Source organism: Topomyia yanbarensis, chromosome 3 (genome assembly GCF_030247195.1).
Source record: "Topomyia yanbarensis strain Yona2022 chromosome 3, ASM3024719v1, whole genome shotgun sequence".
Classification (NCBI taxonomy): domain Eukaryota; kingdom Metazoa; phylum Arthropoda; class Insecta; order Diptera; family Culicidae; genus Topomyia; species Topomyia yanbarensis.
The window spans coordinates 174,952,532-174,975,638 of NC_080672.1; the positions used below are offsets into that span (position 1 = coordinate 174,952,532).

General features: G+C 36.4%; 1 protein-coding gene across 12 annotated transcripts in view; it reads left to right on the forward strand.

Moving 5' to 3' along the window:
- Nucleotides 1–23,107, forward strand: part of LOC131690615 (unconventional myosin-XVIIIa) — a 253,319-nt gene that overhangs the window by 155,563 nt on the left and 74,649 nt on the right. Inside the window, exon 1 of one of the 12 annotated variants that reach the window (XM_058976524.1) lies at nucleotides 1,173–1,323. The exons of the other annotated variants lie outside the window; for them this stretch is intronic. The gene's annotated coding sequence lies outside the window, so the exon portion shown is untranslated. Of the gene's footprint in view, nucleotides 1–1,172; nucleotides 1,324–23,107 lie in introns of those variants that run through there. 12 annotated transcript variants of the gene reach the window in all.

Here is a 23,107-nt window from a genome sequence, read left to right on the forward strand (position 1 = left end):
TTTTTGTTTTTATATGCATGCACGGTATTCGTCGGTGGAACTGTACGAAAGGAAGAAGAGATTACGCCCTGGGGTGAGGATAGGAGAGAGAAGCCAATAACCGAACTGTCGTGGACATCTTTTTCAGATACGTGTAAATAAACTATTTTAAAAATGTAATGTTCACGTTTAGGAAATGTTCTAATCGCAGTGGAGTTCGAGTGAGAACAATATCAGATAGCACTGAAGACACCGAGCTTAATGTCACTTTTATAAGTATACCTTGGTAGGAAATAACATCTAGATTTCTCGGGCCTCTATAAACATAGGCCTCTCCTAGACAACAAACATATGACAAAATTTCAAATTGTTTACGAAATGTATCAGAAAACACGGATAATAGAAGGATAACGTAGTAATTAGGAGTACGTTGTGGTATGTTCGAGTTCCGAGCAGTTAGGGTTATCAGTGCCAATGTTGCGACCCACACTAGCTTACAATTGTCATGTATATTAAGCTTCTACAAAGTCTGTTGACTGTTGTTTTGTTTGACTTTTGTCGGAAAGCTAACTGTCTAAATATATATTGAGCGGTACTTCTGGACAGCAGTTGATAATTTGACAAAAAATAAAAGTACCCACTTTCCTGCTGGTATGACCTGGTCTCGTCAAGCATCGGTTCGTTCAAAATCCACACTCATACCCTGTTGTATTTTAACAATTGACTTTCCAACCCTTTCCATAAATTGCTCAATAATTGACCGATAACTTAAAGCAATAGGAGCTATTTATTATAGCATAGAGGTTAGGCTCGCTCCCCTATGCGCTGCACATACTCGATCCGACGTAAGCTTCTTCGCGGGTTTGCTTTTCCCGATCGTTTTCCGTCTCTCCTTTTTCGCGCTGAAAGGGTTTTTTTGTTTTCATAAAGCTTTCGTGCTGAACTGGCTTTTGGGCTGGGATCGCGAGCGCAAGCCGGTTTTGTTTGTATTGTGCTTGACTATACAGTTTATTGCTTTTTATTTCTTCTTTGACTTTGTACTGCTTCTCGGTTTGTGTGTACTGTAATAACATAATGCCAGTAAGACAGAAAATAATGAAAAAAGCTGAAAGTTGAAAACACCGGAGAAGACGTTGTGTAGGTACTGGTACTTGCTTCCCTATGCGCGGTTACGGCTGATATGCATTCAGTATTAAATCGTCTGTTTAACGTGCAACTTGCTCTATTCTCACGCGTTAACGCAGGTTAAGGTCGCGATCGAGAAGGGCTTTATTGGGTTCGAGGCAAGGTTTATTCCAGGAGCGTTTCGTATCGCAATCGGAAGTTTGAAAAGGATTAATACTAGTGGGTTACTTTGTGTGGAACGAGAATCGGTCGCATTTGTGAATGAGATCCGATCAAGTGTGAAGAACTGTGACCATCGAAGCAGGCGAAACATGCAATAAACGGAGACAATTACGGTGGCGCAGATTTATCAATGCGCTTCATTGCCATTAATAATGTCATTAGGCTCTCGGTGTACATGCTGATGCTGTAAAGTTGCTGTCATTTGCTCGTGTGTCATTTCTCGTTTTTGTTGCAATCCACTATTTTGACATTGAACGTTCCATTTAAAGGAAAAGTCGTAGTCTTCTGCGGATGCATTTCATCGTTACTTTTGTCATTCATTGGCTGGGATTTATTGTAAAGGGATGAACCTCCGGGTTTTATTCAACTGATAGTTTTTATGTCATGGCTTACCATCCTTCGTTTTAGTTAACTTGAATATACTAGTGAATTACAGCTGCGTATGCATAATGTAGTTAATCGAACGTAATTAATTAATATTAAAAATAGAATACTTAGATTTCAACTTCGTATAGTTTATCTTCCGAGAAAATATAACGCACTGAAAAGTTTTCTCTTCTATACATTACATCTTAAATTCCTGTGATACCACAAAGAAAGTATATTATCAGAGACCCACTGCACAGTGATTTCAAACACGTGTGTTAGTTACTGTTTTTGAAGGAATGTATGATAATGAAATGACCCTTCTTTCAAAAGATTTTGATGGTTATTCTCCCTATAAGTGAGATGGAAAATTTATTTCCAGTATCGTTAGAAATATTAAGTTGATGTCTTCCACAAAGTTGTAATGCATTATTCTATAAGCAACGTTTCTGAAGATTGCTACTTTCTCTTTTTAATATTCTTTGAAATATTCAGTGTTATTTGAGAAAGGACCTAAAAATCATTTGTTTCATTATATTTTTTAACTTTCTCTAATAATACACAATGTTCCACAAGATTCTTACCAGTAACATGATATATTTTACTTTTTATGGTTACGCAGTTTATGGATGAAAAAACACCAAATTTGTACTCGTTCAAAAGTTAACGGGTAAAACCGAACAGACACTCAGTATGCATTTAAGGCAGAAGTAAAATGCATCATGTCGATTTAGGAATCGTTTGTATCCAACTGTATCCATGACTCTGGTAACTGATGGGAAAAAATATGATTTTTCATTGAAGCATCTTGATACGAAAATTATTCGTTGAAACCGAACAGATACAAAGATCCTGTCTTTGTAAAAGTTTTGTACAATGCTATCACAATGTGAAAGGTAAATCAATAACCTTTATGGAATCAGTAGCGTCTGGCTCAAATGGCACGTTCCCCATGTTGATAGGAGATTTGTGCCTTCTATTAACTATTGCTCTCATTCGAATCGGAATCTTCGCTTTAATCCAACATCCGCTGTTCATTGCATCTGGATCAAACTGTCATTTACATTTTCGTTGTACAATGCGATAAAATATCCGTGGAAGCTTGCACTAGGCTCACATTTTCGAAGCTCGCGTTGGAATCGTCTCTTTCACTATCTTTTGGACAAAAATAAAACAAAGTTTGTTATTTTTTGTGGAATAATCAAAAAGGCGCAAGTACTTCCAGTTTTGATGGTTAAATTAGTTAAAATCAGTATTTGAGTAAATCTCAAAATGGCGATTTCCGTCTGTCCCGTCTGCGATTACCGTCTATTCAAGACTTTGTAAAAATCAGTATCTTGGTGAAAATCAAAATGCCAACTGCAAAATTGCGATTTCCTTCTGTATCTGCGCGTGAAATATAGTAGGAAAACTACAAACCTGCTGCCATTTGTAGTAAACTGGAATCAAAGATCATTATAATTAAAAAGTAATGAAATGCTGTACGGCGTATGCGTAATTGGAATACATTTTCACGAATAATTGATTGCTTAACCGTTGTGTGTTCAACAAAACAAAACAGCTTTTAACTGGCCGACAAGGGTACCCGGGTACCTGCAAATTGAAATGCTCATAACTATATATTTCTTTAACCGCTTTGGACACTTTTACAAGTTTTGGATTCAGGAACTTGTCCACTTTTTGATTCTGTGAAATTGAACCGGATGAATGTATCTGATTCTTGGCAATCCGGATTTTCCGGAGTAATGTTCCAGTACTAGACCCGTTTTTATCAGCCCCTTGGTGAGGCTGATGAAACGGGGACATTGACAAAATCGGGACATATATTTTTCTTTCTTTTTAAGAAACCAAAGTTCTTAAAATATTCTTCTTTAGTCCCTAAATATAGCCTCATAATCCTTTCTGATTGTTTAGTTTAAATTCCCCTGCAAAATTAAAAAAAAATAATTTTTGCATTTCGGATCTCTAAGATAAGAAAAATATGCTCAAGAAAGGATTTACTCTAATTCAACTTGGTTCGTCTGCTAGAGTCCATCAAACTACCAACTATCAATTTTCATATGAGGCTGACTAAATCGGGTCAAAAGCTGATAAAATCGGGGGCTGATAAAATCGGGTCTTCACTGTACTTCAAATTGCCTCAGAAGTCTGTTATTTATTGTTACGGAACCTTATGGCAATTTGACCTCGAAATGGCCACTCACGGCCCCACGAGAACCTGCCCCGGAATGTCTGTTCCGGGGTCAAATCACCTATTGGTTCCAGAACAACGAGATACAGCCTGCTGATGCAATTCCAAGAATTTAGATACCCATATTGCCAGTATTCCCTTGAAATTCACAAATAGTATCCCAGCACTGGAACATGTTTCTGGAAATCCGAATTCCTGGGAACCGAATGAATTAACCCGTTTCATTTTTACCAAGTCTAAAAATGGATGAGTTCCTGAATCCATAACACCCAAAAGTGTTCCCCTTACTATATCTACAATATTATTAACCTAAAAGCTTGACTTAGTGAAGTTCTCGGATGTCATTAAGTTTCAATTTCCAGCTATGGATAATACATTGGAATTTCATTAATTGAAACCCAGAAAGGTACCCGGGTACACCGTCGGACACACAACGGCTAATAAATTATAAATTTTGAATTATAAAATTAAATTTTTCTTCACTATCTATCACTTGAACCCCCTTCAACTTCAAATAAAATTAGAAGCTTCAATTAGAAGCTCTGAATAGTGGACATGCACTGCATAAATTAATATATCTTTATGTAGATAGTAATATCTGTAATGTCTGTAAAATTTCTGAAAGATCGATATAAAATTTTTAACCTAAGACATGCTTTAGGGTCTTAAAATCGATATGTCAAAATATAGAAAGCTTTAACCACTTTATTTTAAAACCACTTTTTTCTGAGCTCGGTGGTTGGAAACACGTAACTAGAACAATTTTTTTTTGATTATTCTGAAATTTGCACACCATATTAAAATTTGCTTCCTCCAGGACGTAGGTTTTTATTTTTTTATTGCTTAATTTTTAAGAAGTATTTTTGTGTTGATTTTTATGACATTTTCAGCGGTTTTGACTAAAAACTGTTCCATTTCGCACCTTCAGTTATGATACACTAAAAAACGAAACCATTTGAAGCATCAAGCGCACTTCATATCAAAATATATAAACCATCAATCATTATTTTTTGTTCTTAGCAAAATTACCGACAAGATAGCCCCTTGTCAACCAGCGAGTCGAGCGGTCGACACCCTTGGAACTTGGAAACTTTTATGGCATCTTGACTCGTGCATACTATGCATAATTGGATAAATCCTTACACTAGTCGCGTTGCCGGGGATGTGGCAATTATTGTATACTTCTATTTTTATTTTTTATTGCCTAAGACTTGTTCGCGACAAAATCTGGACACTTAAAACACATCACATCTTGAAATTTTAACCAAAAAATGAAATATTTATCACATATATGGACGTGTGTCTGTTCTATCTAAAAATGCATAATTTATTAAAATTAAAAAATCCTTTCAAAAATAGCAACGAAAGAAATGCGTGATACAAAAGTTATTAAGTGCAATCCAAACGAAAATCAGGGATCGCTAATTTAGTTGCTTTGTTACAAAATGTTTAGTATTTTTTTAGTTGATACCTGCTGTCGGTATTTAGACTGCTCTCTGCGTTTTTAGAGTATCATAACATTCTCTTACCACGAGAGCGCAATTTCGCATGATAGGACGTAGCTCGGCGAATTTCGTTCTTTCGGCGCATTGGATTCTAGACATACAAAAGATCGATTTTTTGATTAAAAAGTTTCGAACGACAAAATTAGTTACCGGTTTAATTACTGCTACTATAAAAATGCCTTTCCTTTGAGGATGAAACTTTACGAATTGTTTGTATATGCATTTTTGAAGTTTGCATGAAAGATAATATGCGCAAAAAGAAAATTATTTATGTTAAAGTTTTTCATGGAAGGCTAACATAATAACCACACCGTTTAAGGTTTCGCAATTTATTCAATACGTTTACTTCTTTTGTACACTGGTTCGTCTTTCACTGAATATCTGAAGATATAATTCAATTCATTTAATTCCGGACGTCGCGCTAGTGGCAACCTAGAGGATTTCGTTGGAGTTTCTGAGCATCAGTGCACATCACGACTAACTGATCGTTAACTAAAACTCAAGACTAAAACTCTATTTATAAACCTAATGTCCCAACTTTATGTTCTTTGAACACTGCATTTTGATAATATAAATAAAAGATTTGCCCGGATCCGAATGACAACAGATAAAGGGTTCTGAATAAAGACAAATAAGATTTACCCCATTTTGTGAATCCTACAGATTATCCCGATCTTTCCATAATTCCGATTAATATGTACATAAATACATCTTAACATAAAGGCACAACAATAGTGATTCCCGTCCCAGTTTGTTAGTCATCTGGGTCTCACACATCACACAATCTCAGCGTAGCGTTTCGGTAACCTGATAATCAAGGTATGGCGCCAAGTTATTATATGTACATAGTAGAATTAGAAATGCAGTAGCATCGTTATTCCGCTCTCTTCCCATACCGGAGAGGGAAAATTGCGGGCCAGATAGCCGCGCTTTTTCACTCAATGGAACTGGTGCTGCATCAAAATTGGTGTGAAAGTTCCAGTGTTTCATCATCGGATCTGCACTGTCAGTCGAGCGCTTCTGGAAGCATCGGAATGGAACCGATTTCCGATGGTAAATCGCACTGTCCAATATTTCATCACATTGCACAGTGGTCCAGATCGCTAATTTAGGAGGAATTTTTACTTTCTGACAAACCTGTATAATTTAGCCGTATCATGTCTTAGGATGAATTTGTGTACTTTAGAAGATGCTTCTTTTTATTGGAATAGTTATTAGGGTGGTTCTAATTTATCTAAAATACGAAAATAAACTTTTTACTGATGAAAGATAGAGCTCCACAGTCTTCCACAAAGTTGTAAAGTAACTTATTTTGAATAAATTTGTTGAACATATTAAAGCTCTATCTCTTTTAGTTTTTGTTATACAAGAAATTTAAAAAAAAGATTAGGGTGTTCCTGAAAAAAACGTTTTTTTAGTATAACTTTCGTATCTTTTACTTTTTGTTAACACAACCTTTGAACAGCTTATTGAAAACTTCAAGCCGAGTATTTTTCTCCAAGACACCGAAGGTCTAACTTTTTTCTTTAAAAAGTTATGGACACTTTTCGTTAAAAAAATAGCCTATTTCAAGGCTCAATATCGCTGATGCGGGCACCTAAAATTGAATTCTGTTTCCACCACATGAAAGACCATACTTATTAGTATATTTGAGCAAAAATTGGCGAATACGATATTTTTTTAAAATTTGCAATTTAGATTTAAAGTTTGTAGTTTTGCAGGTTCAACGCATTAAAGCATTTACACACATATCGTTGTATTATGAAAAAAGCCACTTTCAAATATCATTCTCTCATCGCAGCAAGCTTTGCATAAGTGAAACGACTGTCAAAAAAGGTTTCTGATTTTATTCGTTTTAAATAAAACTAGTAAATATGGATATTAGTCGAAGAGAGTTGGCGAATTTGCTTATTGCTGGTAAAAAGACAGATGAACTGCTTAAGTTCATTACAAGTAGTAATCCAAATGTAAAATTGAGACTTGTTAGTGCTCGGAAGAAAATAAAAATCTTCATGTTGGAATTTAGAAGGTTGTGGATTCGGAGTAAGCGCACGCAAATTCGGTTTGAGCTGGAAAATTTTGTGTGGCTTGAAGGAAACCTAAGATTCGAAGTCGAAGGTAAAGGTAAAGGCCGAAAGAGGAAACCATTTTCCGAAATATGTCGCAGAGCCAAAATAAAAAGATTAGGAAAGTTGCGCGATAAGTATTCCACGGAAGAACTTGGTTTAGCGTCAGCCGTCAACGCTAATTCTACTGGTTTCCGTTTAGTTGGCAGACAAATCGAACGATTGTCGAAAAGTCCCGTCAGATCTACCGTAGAGAATTTAGGATCTATGGCTGTCCCGATTGCAGAAGCGTTTACTGCGGAGGAGGCACTTAGATTTATTTGTGAAAATGATTTTTCTAAGGCGCAGTACCAAAACATACGCAGCTCAGTTATGCAGAAGGATTTGGACATTTATCCCGCGTATAATAAAATAGTAGAAGAAAAGAAACTATGCTATCCGATCGGTATGTACTATTCTCAAAGATTCGTCCCTGAATCAACAATTTTTTTCAGGAATTTCTGTTCAGCCTTCTTGTGCGTATGTTCCCCTTCAAGCTCTTGTTAACCATACCGTGGAACGACTCATCTCGTTTCTGAATATTGGAGTTCTACCACTGCATCCTGAGGATAATACGTTTGTTATCTTTAAGTGGGGCTGCGATGGAAGCAGCAACCATTCCCGGTAGGCAACATTATTTTTCTTCTAAACTTTGACTGACAGTCTCTTTTCCACTTGAACATAGATACAAGCAAATGTGCGTTGACGAAGATGAAAATGGAGAACTATTCGAGTATAACGATTCGCATATATTTGCTCTATCTATAGTACCTTTACGTGTAGTTAGTCGCCGGAAAGATGAGTCAAGAGATTGCATTCTTTGGAATAATGATTTTCCATCTTCAGTATCCCTGTGCCGACCAGTAAAATTAATTTTCAAGAAGGAAAATCCTGAACTAACAAAGGATGAAGTTGCCGCGATGAACAAGCAAATCGATGAATTAGTCCCGACTATAGTAAATTTTAATATGCGCAAGATTCCGATTAGTTCAAGCTTCATATTTTCCATGGTTGATACGAAGGTAGTGAATGACGTAACAGGCACACCGTCTCAAGCGTGTTATATATGCAAACGCTCCGGAAAGCGATTGAATGATCCTTTACTGGAAGCCAGCGATCCACCGGATAGTTTATATGTTTTTTCACCTTTACATGCATTAATACGAGCAATGGAGTTACTATTGAATATTGCTTACCGTTTAGCTCTAGCAAAACCGCGTTGGCGCGTAGGCAAAAATACCAGCGAGCTTAAGGAACGACAAATAAAAATTCGACAAGCGTTACGTGACCGTTTAGGTCTTCGTATTAGCGAACCTTTGCCAGGTGGCGGAAATTCTAACGATGGTAACACAGCTCGAAAATTTTTCAGAAACCGAGATGTCGTTGCAGAAGAAACCGGGTTGGACGAAATGTTGCTAGAACGTATGTATGTGCTATTAACAATCATCAACAGCAAATTGGGAATTAACGCGGATGCTTACCGGAGTTACGCCGAAGATACACGATTGCTTTATGTACGCCTGTATGGTTGGTACGCTCTCTCACCAACCGTGCATAAACTCCTGGTCCATGGAGGAAGCATTATTCAACATAACATGCTGCCAGTAGGTATGTGCAGTGAAGAAGTTCAAGAAACCAGGAATAAAAGTATTCGCAGATTCCGAGAATTCCACGCACGCAAATTCGATCGACTCGTCAATCTTGATGACGTTTTCAAGAGACTTCTTGTTTCATCAGATCCTATAATTTCTCTTAAATGTAAACGTCGAATTCAACGAGCACCGCTGGATATACCTGAAAATGCAATGCATCTACTTTTGAATTAATTGGCATTGAATAAATTCTCCTTATATAAATCATAAATTGTTGTCATAGCCAAATTATTTTTAATGAACACATTCTGTATTGTTGATATGTAAGCAAAACAGAAAAGGAAATACAAAGGCTTTAGGCAATTTCTTTTATGTCGCTATGCGATAAAATTTAAAACTTTGGTTAGTAAATTTAAAATTACATGCTTAAAAAAATAATATTTTCCAATTTTTGCTCAAATATACTTAAAAGTATGTTCTTTTCTATGGTTCAATCCGAACTTACTTTTATTTGCCCCAATCAGAGATAATGACATTTGAAAAAGGGCTATTTATGAGCGAAAAGTTTCCATAACTTTTGAAAGTATAAAGTTAGACTTTCAGAGTTATGAAAAAACGTGGATTGAAGTTTTCTAAAAGCTGTTCAAAGGTTGTTTTAACAAAATATAAAATTTCTTTCGAACATTAACAAGTCTCAATTTTACATTTGGATTACTACTTGTAATGAACTTAAGCAGTTCATCTGTCTTTTTACCAGCAATAAGCAAATTCGCCAACTCTCTTCGACTAATATCCATATTTACTAGTTTTATTTAAAACGAATAAAATCAGAAACCTTTTTTGACAGTCGTTTCACTTATGCAAAGCTTGCTGCGATGAGAGAATGATATTTGAAAGTGGCTTTTTTCATAATACAACGATATGTGTGTAAATGCTTTAATGCGTTGAACCTGCAAAACTACAAACTTTAAATCTAAATTGCAAATTTTAAAAAAATATCGTATTCGCCAATTTTTGCTCAAATATACTAATAAGTATGGTCTTTCATGTGGTGGAAACAGAATTCAATTTTAGGTGCCCGCATCAGCGATATTGAGCCTTGAAATAGGCAATTTTTTTAACGAAAAGTGTCCATAACTTTTTAAAGAAAAAAGTTAGACCTTCGGTGTCTTGGAGAAAAATACTCGGCTTGAAGTTTTCAATAAGCTGTTCAAAGGTTGTGTTAACAAAAAGTAAAAGATACGAAAGTTATACTAAAAAAACGTTTTTTTCAGGAACACCCTAATCTTTTTTTTTAAATTTCTTGTATACCAAAAACTAAAAGAGATAGAGCTTTAATATGTTCAACAAATTTATTCAAAATAAGTTACTTTACAACTTTGTGGAAGACTGTGGAGCTCTATCTTTCATCAGTAAAAAGTTTATTTTCGTATTTTAGATAAATTAGAACCACCCTAATAACTATTCCAATAAAAAGAAGCATCTTCTAAAGTACACAAATTCATCCTAAGACATGATACGGCTAAATTATACAGGTTTGTCAGAAAGTAAAAATTCCTCCTAAATTAGCGATCTGGACCACTGTGCATTGTTATAAGTAAAGCGTGGCTTATGGAAAAGATGCCAAAACTGTTTATTTATACGTACCCGTTTATATATCTGGCTGAGAAAAGAAAAAATAGGCTTCTTTCGTTTAAAAAAGGCGCTGTGTAGTATATGTGCAAGCTATCTCCGTTGGTGTTGGGTGGAGTTTTCAGGGTTACTGCGATGAGAAGACTGAAAACGGAAACTGCGCGAGCCGGAAAACAAAAATTGAAATGGAATTAAGATAATTATCGGCGTAAGCTGACCTAGCGTGTTCTTTCCCAAGCTCTCACAGCAACTGAAAACACTCCTACCGCCGTTTGGTTAGATCTGGTTAGCCGTAAAAGAATCGATTACCGAACAGTGCACAGTTGGCTACATATGCCATCTAGCGAGGTCAAATTAATATCTCTTTAAGCTTTCGTCCTAGGGATTTAGGCTCTTCGGTGAAGTTTGTTAGAAATATTTAGCCTTTTTAAAACCAATAGTTTGTTCGCAACAATGCCGTTCAGATGTCACTCGAGTCTTACTTTTTCATGGCGAGTCCTAGAGCTTTGATACCTTCGACTAAGTTATTTATCCAAGAATAACTAATAACACTATCGAAGTTATCACATTTCGCAACATACTGATTTCAAGATACCGTTATTGAGGAAAAAGTGTAAGACTTAGAATGCGTATGCTATGAAATTTGTATACTTTCTACAACGTTATTCATTATTCTTGGCTCAATAACTTTATCGAAGACACCAAGTCTCTATGGCTCACCGTAAAAAAGTTCGATTGGAGTTACATCTGTACAGTGAACATAGTTACTAACCTTTGTTTTCAAAAAACAAAAAATTATAATTAGCGGGGTTACGGTCCTGAAATCCTTGTTGTTTGATTTGGCTTGGGGTGATCGCGATGTTCAGCCGGTCAACTTTAGTCGTAAAACTTTTCATTTGCACATTCCTAGTACGATTATTCAAATAAAGATTTTGTTGTTTTTTGCATACCGTATTTCACCCAAAAATTCAATGTTCAGATCTGAAAAACTTTGATTGGCAAAATAAAAAATTATGCATGTTAGTTGCTATTCTCAGATAAAAAAGTTTCACAAAGTCTCTTGAACTTACCGTCAAATAGCTAGCTTCAAGTGTCATCTGTGCGATAAAATTGGGAACAAACTGACGTATTAAAAAGAAGGTTTATATATTTTTGGCAATCCTACCCGACTATCCCAAATTTTTAGAACCCATGGTCAGGGAGCTATTAATTTTGTCTCGCTAATTTGCACCTGTTTCCTAGTGTGCAGTGATGTTTATGGACTCTATTCAATTCTACTTTTCTTCGCGTGGTGTCGTTGTACTGTTGCGCCCTTTGACTCGCTCTATAAGCTTATGCAGAGCGTGGGTATTTTGTTGGAATTGTTTGGTCTAATACCGGATAAAGAAAGATTGAAGTTGATTGTATCCTTATTTTTTCTCTCCCTCTTTTTGTTTTGGATCAAATTTCCACATATTGCGGTAAACTGTTAGGGACATTTAAACATTTTGAGCAATGAACTTACTTTTTCATTTGTGTTACATTTATGTCGATTTAGATGACAGTGGCTTAGGTACCTACGAAAGTTTATAAATTGTGGCTTCTAATTCAGAAACAGGTTGTTTCAAATCATTCAAATTCAAATTTGTTTCACTATGTAACTAACGTAAAATTATGGTTTGCGTTTTGAACTCGTTTCATCAGAATCCGGAATAATTGAGCACCGGATTGACGCTAGATTCAATGTGTTTGCCGAACGTGAAGTTCTGTTAAGCCGATTTTTCCGCTTGGGAGAAATATAGCATAGTATGTAACGTTGTTAGGAGCTTTTTGGGAAAGGTAGCAATGTCAGGGATACTGACATTTAGCACGTCTTCGTAAGAGGACATAGATAGCCGGGTATATTATAAAACGACGAAAAGTTTACCGAGAATAGACCATCTAAACGCATTATCTGTATTTTGAATTTCAATCGACCGAATAATTTCTCGCTTTTACCACTATATTTTACACAGCAGTGATGTTTTTGGTTAAATATGACGACCCCAGAGGTTCCTAATGATCTTCGCTCCTAGTAATATGCCCCACTTAAACGTTTACGACCCAAATTGCAATATAATGTTCAAGCGCGGTATTTACAGAGTGTTTTAGGAATTGAAGAACCTTGGCAATAATTCCTGCTCACGTTGTGTTTTAAGGGGGAGGAGGTGGTGGTGCAAAGGTCTCAGCGTGAAAAAATATCACTTTTACGATTTTTTTAGAACTTTGCGTGAAGCGAATTGATCAAAACTTTTGTACGTTATAGTGTATCATTTCAGTAACATGCTGTAAATATTCTATGCAAAAATATTGGCAAACTACACGGTGATGAAGCTTTTTGTAGAACGTCTCTGGAAAATCATGATTTGCGGTATTACCTGCCATTCAAAAACTACTTAACCGATTTCTTTCAAACTTTGTATACACATTCTATGTAAAAATTGCCTAAACCCTACGTTGAGTTTTTGAGATAAATTTTCTTACTCATTTGAAATAAAAATTTCTAATTTTCACGAAAAATTCCGCCTTTCTATGAGTAAACATCCCCTTAAACGAAAAATTATTTCAAAAACTCAATTTAGGTTTTTTTTTACATAGAATGTTGTGTATTTTTACATAGAATGTTTATGCAAAGTTTGAAAGATATCGGTTAAGTAGTTTTTGAATGGCCGGTAACACCGCAAATAATGTTTTTTTTACAACAGGCTTCGTCACTGAGTCGTTTGTCGACATTTTTGTATAGAAAAATTACAACATGTTATTGAAATGGTACATTATAATGTACAAAAGTTTTGATCAATTCGCTTCACGCAAAGTTCCAAAAAATTCGCAAAAAAGTACTTTTTTTTACGCTGAAATACCCCCTTAATGCGGGTGTGCAGAATTTGCTCACGTCTCTCGTACTCCATCTTCGATAATTTTTGCACGCGTCATGAATAAATTTTCTTCATTAAATAAAAAATCCTTCTGAACCAAATCAAGTTTCATTTTCCATTAGTTAAAAAACTACTACAACTAGAGGTGCTACAGTAATATGAAAAAAACCCAAATTTTCAATATAACGGGCTTTAAATGTGAAGCTGTTAAAGCGATGATTGCCTTATAAATGAACATAGGAATTAATAATGGAATATTTATGCTAGATACCATTGAAACAATAAAATTTATGAGTAATCTTAACAACAAGAAAAACTGATCCGCGATGAACGTACTCAATCACCCGTTGCTTAACAGTGCATGGGAAATTACATCAAACGATCAATGAAATTGAAAGTCCTTCATCCGCGCATAACGTGCTTTTACTGCGTCCATACACTATGGACAAGAAGTTCAATATTTCCGTCCATGATTTTATTTTGAATATATTCCGTGTGATTTTCTGAATTAGTCAGTGAACTCTCATGATGTAATCTCGCGCTACTCCGTGCCAAAGCGTCCGCATCTACAAATTTGGTCAAAATGTTGCTTTCTCAGTGTTCGGTAATAAAGTTATTATTAATTGCACACTATGCGTGATAACCTCGGCTGATGATTGGGGCGATAATGCAAAAAATAATGCCTGAGAAATGCCTCTCTTCTTTTAGCAGTACAAGGCGATTCATTTCCCTCAATGGAATCTATGTTTTTATTCAAATTCACGTGTTTCTTACTACTTCCCCGGAGCTGTACTTCATACGTTCACCCTCATAATTGTATGGTTGATGTACTTGCAACCCTATGTTGCTGTTTATCTATGCATCTAAAGGTAGTAGCATGGATTATCAGTGAAAGTTTTCATTTCACTTTTAATCCATAAGTTTGATGGAGCGCTCAACAGCAACAAACGAACAACAAATCACTTTTGAACTCTCGTTCACCCGTTGTGGCCAATCAATTCAGCGTGTGGAAGATGGTGATGGTTGTTACTATGCAAAGTAGCGCGATTTATAACTCAATGAACCTGTGGAATTTGTTTGGGCATCGTCAAATAATGCTTATTGCTGCTGCAGTTCAAAAATACATCCAATGGCTTCCTACTAATAATGAAACGTCAGTTATACTTGAGGTCCATTGGAACTAGGTTTACCAAAAGACATTATGCATTCTCATCTTGCAGGAGTCATACGTGAGCGAACCTTGCATAACCCGATTTATTATTGATAGTTTATTCACGTTGTAGTTTGAAAGTTTTGTCTACATTTAAGGGAATTTGCTAGTAACGTTTCCGACTTTAAGTGCAGGCATATTGCAAACATATTTTCGATTGCTATTCAGACATTGAACTTACTATACAATGACCAACTATGGACATGATTAGTACATCAACAGTTGAATTGGAAATGTGCAGTATCACATAATGCACTCAGTGGAAGAGTGAGTGATAGCTACTGTGCCCATTTTGCACTCCACTTGCTCGGATGATGGCGCATGCGATTACTTGCCAACGGTACTGATGGTGCGATTCGCCCGTTGTTTGATTGATGTTGAATTGTGTTATAAAATACATAGTAGGAAATAAGTTCGAAAAGTTGTAAACATTAATATCTTCAATGGAAAAGTTTAACCTTCCGGCAGTCGCGCTAGTGCACTGAGTGCACGCTGCTCTGAAAATCTAGCGAAATTGTTTTGGGGCACCAGCGGGTGCTCGTTCAGTGAGCCATTTGCGCGACTTCCGGAGGGTTAATGAATTCTATATCGAAACCCTTCGTCGTTGTTTTGATTGAAATTGATTAAGGATCCAATATGTGGAGTATCGCTATTAGGGTTAAACAATAGATGGTTTATATTACTAAATGAATGGCTGGCGTTCAAAATGTTCGTGTTTTACAGGAAACGAGAAAACATCCGCATTCCTAAATTAACAAAAAAATGTAAAATATCCTTTATTTTATTCATTCCTTTGTCTTGAAAAGAAAAACTATACTACTTTCCAATTCACGAGCATTTTCGTAATCTGGTTGGAGTGGTCAGGGGGGGGGGGGGGGGGCGGTTAACCCACAATTGGTACGTCTTTCGCTTATTTTTCGTTTTAGAGTCATTGTGTCATTGGCAAAGTTGTCGCATAGCATATAGCGCTTTATTTGATCATACCATATTAGTTAGAAATTCAGTCACTCGGGTGGCGGTTTTACAAACTTTTTAATGGATCTAGATAGAAAGATGGTGTCTACGATGTTATAGTGACCTACAGTATGGTAGTTATGAGTGTATCTTCTAAAGACACAAACTTGGTAGGTCCTATAAATTTTGAAATCTGGCGCATCTTTGAAAACATAATTTGTCAGCTAATTTTTTACCCAGAACGTGTGGATTTTTAATCTAATTGTGTTTAATCGTTCAGCGTATTTCGTCACTATGTAATTTTACTGTGAGGAGAAAACCAAAATAAGTACACGCTCAAAAATATAGTTTGTCCTCTAATAAATTGATAGTATAAACACGCTTCGCACTTTAGTACCGCAAAAGAGTTCTGCTACCAAATATGCATAAGTTTATTTATATAGCAGCATTGTAGAGAAATCAAATCCAAGGAACCAGAGTTTCGTGAACAGATATAGGCGATATTTCACCTACTTCGACCAGCAATAGAAAACCGAGCATGTGATGTAACATTGTTTGCTCTCCAAGTTTTCGGGACAATGCAGCATCCGACCTGAACTTTTCGCGGTATAATATGAAATGATAATTTCGCGCCTAATATAAAACTGTCGAATAATTAATGGTTCCGCAAAACATAACAAAATTATTTCTATATTGTAATATAATAACGGTTTTTCTTGAACTTAATTTATCACGAGGTTTGATGGCGCGAAATTACTACATTGTCAGCTTCCCTACTACATTGTCAGCAACTTTTCACAATTTCTTGAAAGGTGAAATGTTCAGTCCCTGCCTACTAAAGATGGAAACGATGTGAGATATACTGCTTGTCGTAAAAATGAGCACCTATTTCAACCTCTGCAAACAACTATGTCGGAAATGTCCTTAAGAAAAGGAGTTTTTTACTAATAACACACAAATAAATAATATACTATTCAATATTTTACCCTAGGAGAAAAATTGGGTAAACACCGAAATTTCTCACCAAGGCGAAATTTTTTTGCTTAAACCAGTCTTTGTACATGAAAGACACAAATCTCAACTTATTAAAGCCATTGGTGCGTTTCGACTTCGTCTCATCAGAAACCGACACTAACTTTTTGTCAGAAAAGATTAGCGCCGGCTTGATGATCCCTAAAACTAAAACACACTTTGTGTTTCAATCAAACGACTGGTTAAACGTAGTGTCCCGTCCCAGCTGAAGTTCTGTTTACGCTGATAAGACACAGTGAAGCCGAAACATGCCTTGACTAAACAGGCCTATGCTAATACACGCTTCGAATTTGGGTACCAAAAATGTATTGTGGTTAATTTCTGCAACCAAATAAGCATTGGACAGTTGCTAAGAAACCTTAAAAGGTTTATCCAGAAAAAAGATTGGAGTAAAGAAAAATCGAATTAGTTTTTCTTTTCATGAATTTTTGATTTTTTTTTTAAATTTTCCTTTATAATTTTATATACAAGCTAGTCTTATGCCACCGTAATTTGTTCTTAAGGATCTAGGAAAGCAGCTGGATTTTTTTTGTCCCGAAGACTTTCAGCAAGCCATCAACGCCATCGAGTTTGAAAAGCAGTATGAAAGAGCTAGGGCAGTATTTTAACTTATAACAAAGGGAATTTGTTTGAGTTACATTTTCTGTCAGCTCAAAAATGGATTCGACAAAAACGCGTTCAAATTAGGCATGAGTTATACATAAGAGGCGCTTCGCAAAATTGAAAAATTTAACATTCAAATATTTTTGTGGCCTCCTCATTTTTATGATCCTAAAGGACATTTTAAACCTAAAAAATAACGTTTTATTTTAAATCTTACAGTGGTGTAACCCCTTACCACAATTCGGTATCGGTTGAAGTATAGATTTTCATACACTGCAAAATTGCTTGAATTTAAAGAAACAATGCTTTTTGAACAACAAATAAATCAAAGCTCGTAATTTCGTTCAGTTGTTCGTTGAAGTCAATCGCGCAAATTTAAGAGAAACCACATTTTTCAACGAATTTACCAATCTGAAATATTGGTGCACAAAACGCCGAGGGAAATTCATTGCATTATTTTCATAGCTTAGTTCGTCCGACCAATTTTGAAGGGGTCAATACCAACAGCTGCCAACCATTTTCAATACGCACATCTAGCGGATGGACAACATGACACGTTACATCTGTGCAAAAAAAAATGTTTTCCCCGATTGATTTGGTCAGTTATGATACCATCGAAGTCTGCTTTCCACCAATGTCTTGTAAGTGGTTGGTTGTTACATAAAAGGCATGACTGCAATAAAGTACTTTTAGCGCTAATACTTTAATTCGCCAAGGAAGAAAGGGTGAAAGAAACGATAAAAGCTTGTTCACATGATGGGCATGTCTGTAAATGACGATATATATTTTATCAACTTTCCAAGTGGTATTACTCAACGTACAACCTAACAGGAGGTAGTAGAGCATCATTTGAGTGCATCCAACAAATAGGGTAACGAGCCAGGTTTAATTTTATTAGAAAGGCCTGCAATCGATGGGCTGCGTATACATATACATTGGTACAAATATCTTCGCTTTGTTTTCAACAATCAAATAATGGAAAATATGGCCTTTTGTATATCCTGAGAGTATTGAAAATTTGAACCGCGTTTCTGTCGAAACCACATTTTTCAGCTGGACTGAAATGTAAGTCGAACAAATGATTTTTGATCGTTCTGAAATTTTCACAGTATATTGCTTGACACTCGCTAAATACCGCTTTGTGTAGTTCCTGTTCTGCCTATTTAGAATTCCAGTGATAATTTCTCAATTAAGTGTAGGTTGAAAAAACAACATTGGTGACTTTCGTCACTGTTTTTTATGACGTGAATATGTGAAACTCGCTGCTGCAACAATTTCTGTTTATGTGCTGCATTAGTTTATAGTCTGATGCTGTTAATGTACAGGTCAATTACCTCAAAGTAAGAAGTGCAAATGTTAAGTACCCATTCGGAACGTTTGTTGGTTATAAAAATGCTTTTAATCCACCTTACAGTGCGATGAGACATTTTCTGTAACTCTTCGGATATTATACCGATCAAATTAGAATGGGACAACATCATTGCGAGAAATTTCGAAAGTCAAATCTAATCAAAGGTAGAGCGAAAAATAATGCTTTTTAGCATAGATGGATAAACGACTTATTACTAATGCTTTGTGAATATAATATGTAAGTTCTTCATTCAATGCAATATTATTGGATAAACTTTATTCTCTTAAGAGACTATATATCGTCGCTGTTGTGCTATCTTATGACAAGCGCCATTTTGCACATCTTAAAACCTATAAATGGTAGAAACAATTCAGAGAAGACAATTCATGCTTCTATCTATTCTGTGTCAATCTCTCAAATATTGCGAAGATCGGTTGACTATATTGCGAGTTTTTACTAAAAATGAAAACGAAAGTCGCACTCACACGTGTCGTATGGCGTGTTATAATCGGGACGGGCATAGCAGGCATGCTCAAGAACGGTGCTACACCGTGTGCTATTCCTGTGCACTGGCTCATAATGTGTCAGAGCTAAGTTCCTTGAGCTAGCAAGTAAAACGAGCACCGATGAGCGAAAACTCTTGCTAACACGGTGATAGCTAGCACGCTGCACCGAGCTATAGTCCAGCTATAGCTAAATAGAAAAAAATACAACGCGTAAGTGTGAGTAACAATGCTTGCATCGTTTGTTGCAACAACTTGTCGCACATTTATCAACATATATTTCTTGCTTTGTCCTATTATTTCGTTCCATAGCTTACTGTACTGCACCGTTCTAGCTCATCGGCCAAGCTTCCCGAGCTAGTTTACCGAGCTAGCTCATGGTGCTAGCTCATCGTGCTAACCCGTTGTGCTAGCTCTGCGAATCCTACAGCTCGAGCACAGAGGATACCTAGCACGAGCAGTGCTTATTGTTTTTGGTTCGTTCAAACCGGCCGCTCAGCTCGTGTTAGATTCTCGTGCTGTGCTTCATGCACCCCTGGGGCATAGTGTAGTTGGTAAATCGATTGCCTTCTACGCAGTTCACTTGGGTTCGATTCCCAACCCCGCACATAGGGTTAGAGATTTTTCCAAAAGAGATTTCTCTAACCCGAAATGGAGGCCAATGACCTTAAGGTTAAAACCTCTATAATCAAAATAAAAAATAGCGCTGGTTCGTGTGAAATGTGCAAAGAGTGTTTCTATTCTTCTGCTTTTTTGGTCCGATGTGTATTCCATCTCTACTAACAGGTTTATTTATTCTTTTATTTATTATTTATAAACGTAAATCCATAGCATGTCGCAATTGGCCTCAATAATGATGTCCTAATAAAAAAATGCTTAAAAAGAATCCATAAACCTTATCCTTGTCACATTACGAGGCAAATGGAAGTCAAACTGGTGTTTTACCCGATTAAAAGTTCGTTGTAGATCCTTGATGGACGCATTTACTGTGCGGTTGAACCGCCGAAGAGGGACTCTCAGAAGAATGTTGCTGCGCAACACCTTAGTTCCAGCTTGGATGTTTATTCATTCGATCAATACTGGAGCATCGTTGTAGAGTTGAATAAGTGGATAGCGCGTCTCGTAGCTAGGTAGCCGAAAATGATCCCGCCACGGTAACTGTCTCAGAGCGAATCGTATACATTTGCGTTGGATACCCTCAATTTGGTCGCAAAGGTTCGTATAGTGTGAGCTCCAGATAGCCGAACACTGCTCTAGAGATGATCGGAACCCGGACTAGTTGATCCTTAGATACCGTACTGCATATGAACAAAATAATCCACTAGAAAAATGTTGCCGCCGATTTAACGAATCTTCTTCTTTGTTCGATTTTTTTTTATATCGGCGCGATTGGCACGTTCCCCATGTTGCTCGGAGATTTGTGTCTTCCCATGTCGTCTCATGACTTTTCTGGTGGGAAGGAAAAGGTAGATGAAAGATAAAGGTATGTAAATGGAAAATGAAAACACAATACAATCACATCACAAAACTATAAGCTACCTGGATTCTGCACTCCCGAGGAATGCTAAGCCCTACTGATTAAGCCTATAGCTTTTTACCACACTGGGCTTATAACAAAAACATATCCTTGAGCTTTAGTTCCCTGTACATAGGTTCATACACTGATAGAATATAACCGTAATCGCTACGAATTAGTTTCGTACAGACAATTTTCATAAAATATACGAATTTTTCGTACATATGATGAATCATTCATAGTTCTCTTGAAACACTTTTATTTTTCATTACGAGTTTTTCGTAAAAACCACGAATCGACTATCGTTGGCTTATTACGAAACGGCTTCGTTGCTATATACCAAATTCTTTATAATATTCACGAGCACCATTCGTCAAACCGTCAACGTCAAAAGAACTTCGATAGAGGTGGGATATGGAGTCCCTATTGCTATACGTCAGATAATAGTTGATCATCACGACGGTCTCGATCTGACTACTTAGTAAACGTATCCATGAACCTATTTCGCTTCCCTTTGATCCAGAATCTGGAGCAGTACGGATTCGGTCGAATTTAGTTGAGCCATCGCGAACTGTTCGTTGGATTTGAGCCGTTCCATATTCTGCCGTAATAATGTAAAAACGATGCTGTTAAATATTTCTTTAAGATGAACGAAATGAATTCGTGCGTCTTTATTTAAATAAACGATTTTTTTCGTTTGAATCACGAAAAATAATGTCGCTATCGACAATAAAATTCGTGCAATGTGCACTAAATATGTAAAATTTACGAAAACTTTCGTTCATCAGGGGGCCATTACTTTACACCACAATCTTTCTAGTCCTCAATAGTGATGAGTAGGTTGAAATAAAATCGATTTTGCTAGATCTATTTTTTTAGTTAAAAAATCCATCCTACAATATCGAATGAAAAAAATAATCTGCTAAAAAATACGAAAACTTTTCTAAGATGAACGAACTGAATTCGTGCGACCAACAAAATCGTTCGTAATATACACAAACATTCATTAAAATAAACTAATTATTTCATTTGATTCGCGAACAATACTATCGTTATCAACGATAACATTCGTGCAATGTACACTAAATGAGTAAAATTTACGAAATCTTTCGTTCATCAAGCGGCTATTTCTTCATATCACAATAAAATCTATTTTGCCAGATCGATATTTTTAAATTAAAAAAAATCGGTGTTGTCAAACATCGATCCTAAAAAATAATATGCTAATAAATACGAAAACTTTTATAAGATGAACGAAATGAATTCGGGTGACCAACGAAATCTTTTGTAGTATACACAAATCTTTATTTAAACCAAAAATCCGAGTACTTAATTGAATTACTGCAGGCCAGTTACTTATCAAATGATATGAGCTTCCGTAATCGAATTCACAAAGATCGCATGAAATACACTCCGCACGCTGAATCGTAGCCATAGATAAAGAAATTTGTGACATATGGCGATGGGAAAATAAATCTTGAGCCGTTTTTGTTTTACATAATTTATGAATGGTCCCTTATCTGGCTCAGGACAGGGTGTTGTCCCCAGTTGACTAAAATTTGTTTTCGCTCTGCAGCAGCGGACTTAAATCCAAGCTTCTTATTATCAACAAAATGATGAGTTTCAAGCTGTATAATCAACAATGCCTGTAGAAATGAATACTACCTTTTATTGTGGTTCACAAAGGCCCAGTAAAATTGTGAGCAGAGCTCTACTGGACTTTTGTGCAAGTAGCCACTACAGCCGGGGGGTGCTACAATGGTATCGCGATAATAAGGCGGATGACCTCGACAATGATAATAACCTAGTCAACTGCCCACAATTCCGCCCAATCTAAAAATAGTTTGTGAGCGGAAGTTGAAGAAAACTGAGAAGACTTAAATTTCGGTAATGGTAGATTTGATTTTTAACTTTTGTGTAAACTATTCGCATCCATACTAGTTCGCAGATAGATTTTACTTATTTGTGTATGATAAGATCGACATGCAACTCGCAGGAAAAATTCTCATACTCTCTTAACTCTTCACAATACTGCAAGCCTTCATGTTGTAACACACATCACACTTGATCGCATAGCGAGCGGTGTCTTCGTGATCGGTAGGATGACGATCGTGTACGTTTTTGGTGCATCAGCTGTTTTCGCCACTTCTCTCATGCTTGTTCAACTTCAAAAATGAATCGAGGTGAGTTTTAGCTGAGCTGCTAATTACACCCATTGACGGGAGGAGGATCGTAGATCACTTTTCGTTTCACCTTTCAGGCGGGCTTTGTTCCACAATGTTTGATTAGAAAGTGATGCAGTAAACGATATGAAAGTTCCGTTAGTT